Below are 5,687 nucleotides of genomic sequence, written 5' to 3'. Positions count from 1 at the left end.
CCCTTTCCCACGTCATCATTCGGAAAACTGCTTCAACAATGAATAACCGTCACTTTTTCAAATTTGAACGCAAAACCGCAGCACAAAAAGAATAAGTTCAAATATATAACAAAGATTTAATAAATGGGACAAAGATGACTAAAGACAGCTTGGTGTACTCTTTTGAAAGTCTAATATCAGAAAACGTCACGCAATAGAGTTATATATTTGATCAAAGACTAATAATAGACGTCAACTTTTTAAAATTGATGTGACTTTTAAAGTTATTATTGAATTTATGATAAATCATTATTGAATTTTGATCCAATTGTGATTTTAAAAGGCGCCATATCAATTTCAAGTCAATATGTAGGTGATACAAGGGTGACATCTACCATTAGACTTGATCAATTATTAAAATCTTGAAGATCTCTTCCTACTTTAATTGAAGTTGAAATTTCCCTTTTGTATATAGAACAATAATATTTCTCCTACTCAACATCACATCCAACCAAACTTGAGGGTTAGTGTTGAAAAAGAAAAAAATTAGGAGATTTTCTAATTTCAACTAGGATTGTTATGACAGCATATGACAATAAGCATAAAATAAAAATTGAAGACTATAAAATGAACTCAGAATGAAGAGAGAAAATAACGATTAGCATCAACAAAACAAGGAGTTAAGTGCTTCACATTGAACACGTTAGAGGTCTTCAAATGACTTGAAAGATGTAATCAATATGCATTGTCATTTATCTCATGTAGATGTAATGCCCTAAAATTAAATAATTTGATTTACTTAAGTTTGAGTGTTACTTGTAGTATCGTCAAACCAATTAATTGGTAACTAGTTGAATTCACTACGCCAAACTATTTATTAGTAGTATAGCGAAAAGCGAAAATATATGAAACTACTAATCATGCAACCTTAAATAACATCAACTATCATCAATATAGACTCAATGCTTCCAAATAGACACGACTATAGCATTAACAATTAACTACAATCTAAGCAAAACTTGATGTAGTGCACTGGGTAATTATTAGGGTGTGGATAGCTTAGCCAGAAGGTTAGCAAGATTTCTTAGTTCATTAGGAGTCATTGGGAGAAACTTTTGGGGTATTTCGGTTATGACTAAACGTTTGGCATAAAGACCACCGAACGTTCGGTCTTAAACCAAGAAACCATTGGGTAAAATAGTACACTGAACGTTCGCGAGGGGACCACTGAACGTTCATTGACCAAATTTTGATCCAATGGATAATGACCAAACGTATGCCTGCAAACTGTGAAACACTGTGCGAATAGTACACCAAACATTCGGTCATGCACCACCGAACATTCGACACTTTGCAAGATTGTCATAGCAGCACCCTCAGCTTTTTCAATCCTATAAATACCCCCTCTCACACCCTTCTAAGAGCATGTTTGGGATTACGTTGGAGAAATAGAGCATTTAAGTCAAAAAGAGCTTTTTGGCAAAAGCTTCATTTTTAAGCTTTTGCCAAAAGTGTTTTTAGCCATTTTTAGGCTTTTTGGACCCTTAAAAGTGCTTTTAATTTTTCTACCAAATGAGTACTTTTTTCTTCAAATGGGTTTTTTGAGTATTAAAAGCACTTTGAGGCCTCTCAAACACAATCTCAAACAGGCCCTAAGTCTCATTTGCCCTCTAAGCCTTAGAGAAACTTTGCTTAAGTGTTTGGTGAGTTGTGAGAGAAAAATGAAGGCTTTCTTGGAGGTTATTGCTCTAGAGAGGTAACTTTCTTGTTTTACCTTATGTTTCACTTAGTTGTTACTCCGGTTAAGCGTTCATTCCATAGCTTGGTTGTAGTTTTGGACTTATGTTGTCATTGTAGATTTTAATCTCGATTTAAGCACAGGGTTAGCATTTCAATATTTATTTATATGTGTTCTATTCTGCATAGAGATGTTTGTTAGGAACCATTTTGTAGCCTTAGGACTTGTTTAGAAATGATTAGAAGCCTGTTCGGTTCGATAAGAGTTTTCCCAATAGGGAAAGTTCACACCTTTCTGGCCAAACACTTGGCCTCGAGCCCGAACGTTCGCCCAGTTTGACGGAACGTTCGTCGGCGAAGCAAAACCTCTGTTTTAGGCATTTTAAGACTAGGATTCGTTGTAGCTTGAATTTATGACTAATGCTAGTTCTTTTCACAGATTTGGAGAGTGTGGAACACCTAGAGGAATATTTGGAGGAACAATACGACCTAGGTGAGTACAAACTCATATGAATACTTATGGTTATTTTTTCTGCACAGCACGACTATTTTATGTGTTCTAAACATGCATCTTTATAGCTCTCATGAAATATATTTTTTATCTACTATGAACTCTATTTTGTGAATAAGTGTGTTGCTTAAACAAGATAATGAACATGGTGAGATTTCTAAGAGCATGCATGTAAAAGATGGATAAGGCTAATTGCATCAAATGACATGGTATACTGGTACGTGCAGGACAATGGTCATGGGCTTACTATACATGTTAACTCGGTGGTCAAAAGTGTGTTGTTATATGAGTATTAGATCCAATGGTTGTTTTGTGACCAGCGCAACCATGTTTGATTGGCGGGTCACTACAGGATGTACATCATTAGTAGTGTGGGGCACTGGAGGTTGGATTCAATCGGGCTACTAGAAAGTCTTTTATATTGATTGAATTTAATCCTTCATATTTTCTATGATTATATGAATGATTGTTATACGACGGTTTTAATTGACATATGATCAAGAGGGTTAGATAGGTTATGCCTAGGAAAGACGGATTGTACTGCACCCTAGTTTAGTGTAATTTAGGTAGACATTTCATGCCAACCAAAGATGGGTTATATTATTCCCTTGATTGTGTGTATTGTTGTGTCAATTTTAATATACTCGCAAGTGCACGAATCGTTTGCAATATAATGTTTTGCAAGTGCGAGGTTGAACCAATAAGGAATTGTGTTTTCTGAATAACAAATTTAAGTCTAAACTAATTAAATCCTAACTTAGTTCTAAAAGGGTTTTGAATTTGGGTTTTTAAAACTAAAAGACAACATAAACTAAATAAAGTAAAACGAAAGGTAAAGGTACTAAGGTTTGGGAATTTACACTCACTGAATCATAACAACATACTCTATGATCATTAATATTCAATCCAAAATTCTCACAATTAAAATCTTAGATATGGTTTACTATGCTTCAAATAATTAATCAAAAGCATCTCATGTATCCATTCATTGACCAAATCACAAAAGGAATCCAAATTTAATTGAAATACCAAATGTATCCGAAGAACAAATCACAAGGGATATCCAATTTTTAAGCATATGAAACCAAGCAATCAATTATGTGAAATTATCCTAAATCATCAAGTGTATCCTTGAATCACAAAAGATATCCAAAAATGATTCAACACAAATGAAAATAAGTAAAATAATTGAAATACAAAACCAATAAAATCAAAATAATAAAGACTTACAATAAAGCAATGTTGTTCTTCATCGGTGCGACTTCATCCCCAACCTTTGTTGGGAATTAACTCCATATAAAAATAAAACCTAAACTAAACTAAACTAAGGAGAAAAACTGTGGAATTTTGTTCTCTGGGATTTGTTTCTTTTTCTTGAAGGCATAGACGTCTATTTATAGGGCCTAGGAGAGTCCTAGAAGCCCTAGTAATCCTAGGAAATTTGGAGGTCTGTCTCCCAGTCAAATTAGGAAGCAATTGGAGTTCAAATCGGAGTAGGATTCGTCCAAATTTGCGTTCTTATATCACGGGACTATTTTTGCACAGAAAACGTCCGAATTAGGAAAATCCTATTTCATAATAAATTGTAGTATCTTGAGTTAGCTTTCCAATGCTGCTAGAATCACCTCAATCTGATACTTAAACGAAAAGTTATGGTCAAAATACTGAGATATGTGCAGAATCTGAATTTGAATCCAATGTGATTTTGACTCCAATTAGAGAAATTCCGATTTAATCATTTCCTTGATTTGGTTAAAGTTAACCACATCATCTATGCCTTCTCAAAGTGTGCTTTCTTCTAAACTTTGCAATTTTCCCTTTAAAGTTGCAATTTCTCTTCAACAACTTACAAAACACTAAAACACAAAACTAAAACAAAACATTAGATAACGACACAGCTAAATGATTAATTAATGTAAATTAAGGGGCCCAAATATGCAATATTTGACACTCATCATATATCCTATTAAGGAATTAGATAGTCTATACCTAAGGAAGACAGATCGTACCACATCTTAGTGGTTAAGTGAATGGTCCATGCGAACTAAAGATGGATTATACTTATTTCTTAATGATAGTAATTTCTTGCCTACTAGAGTGAGACGAGCCCTATATCAATGATAGTATGAATTTCTCTTATTAATTTATGATTGACCATTGCTATGCGGTTAGTGGTGAAATCAACCCCTTATTCTATCTCTCATCACTATTTAGTTTTACTTTTACTCTTATGCATTTAGTTTAAAAACAAAATCAAAACAAACTTATTTTAATTAAGTTATATTTGATCTTAACAAGCTTGATAACAACACATACGCAGTCATTGAGGTTCAACACCCTCTATATAGCCCTATCCAATAAAAATTCGTTCTATTGCAAGTGGTAATTTTATTATTGTATTTTTGCACACAAAAGACCACACCAGTCATCTTAAAAGACTGATCAAAGAAAAAAGTCAATACCGAGGATAGGTCAGTAACACAAAAAACGATCCATTCTGAAAGCATAAAATTTTCATAGTCAACTCGAACAAGAAAATTAGGGGGTAAGTGTTGAGTAATTGATCAGCCACAATGCCAAAATGGGCCCCCAAACCAACACTATTATGCAGGCCCATGAACAAGAGGCCCAAATCTTTATCATACCAGCCAATAAAGGGTAAAATAGGAAACCAGCAGTTAATGGAGGAAAGCCACGTTCACAATGAACATGGCCAAGCATATAGCGCCAAGCTGAGCCACGTGTAAACGTGCCCGAACTAAGAGCACCAACCCACATTCTGCATGAACGTAACCGAGACGTCATCAGACTCCACGATCCCGTGATCTAAAGCAACCCACGATCCCATTATCCACCACTTCAGCATTGCGCACAGTGAATCTTCAGGAACATGGGGCCTAGAATTCAGTGACACTAATCGCTACTTGATACGTATAAAAGGGAAGCTCCAACCAGGTATTTGGTTAATCACACTCAATCTCTCTTTGCTCACTTTGTCCCTATGTGAAATACCCTTAATTGACTTAGCTAGGCATTGGAGCTATCCCCCACCGATACACCCCAACAAGCCACTACAAAAAATCAATTTTTTTCTGACATGTCAGGTGGTCTGACACGTCAGTAAATCCTTCTGACGGGGCAATTTTGATGTGTTTCATGCGTCAATATTGTAGGTGTCAGGAATGAAAAATTTCTGACGTGCCACAGATGGCACGTCAGAAATTCCTGACGTGTTAGATCCAACACGTCAGAAATTTCTGACGTGTTGGATTTAACACGTCAAAATTTTTTTATGACGTGTCTTTTTTTGACAAGTCAGAAATTTTCTAACGTGTCAAAATTTAAAAATTAATTAAAAAATAATAATTTTTTTTTTAAAATTTTGTCTGAATTTTTTTTTTTCAATTAAAAAATGTATTAATTAATTAATTAGTTTTTTTTTTTGTAATTTATTGAGTGG

The sequence above is a fragment of the Corylus avellana genome, chromosome ca2 (genome assembly GCF_901000735.1).
Source record: "Corylus avellana chromosome ca2, CavTom2PMs-1.0".
In the NCBI taxonomy this organism is placed as follows: Eukaryota; Viridiplantae; Streptophyta; class Magnoliopsida; order Fagales; family Betulaceae; genus Corylus; species Corylus avellana.
Note: the sequence above shows the minus strand (reverse complement) of the source record.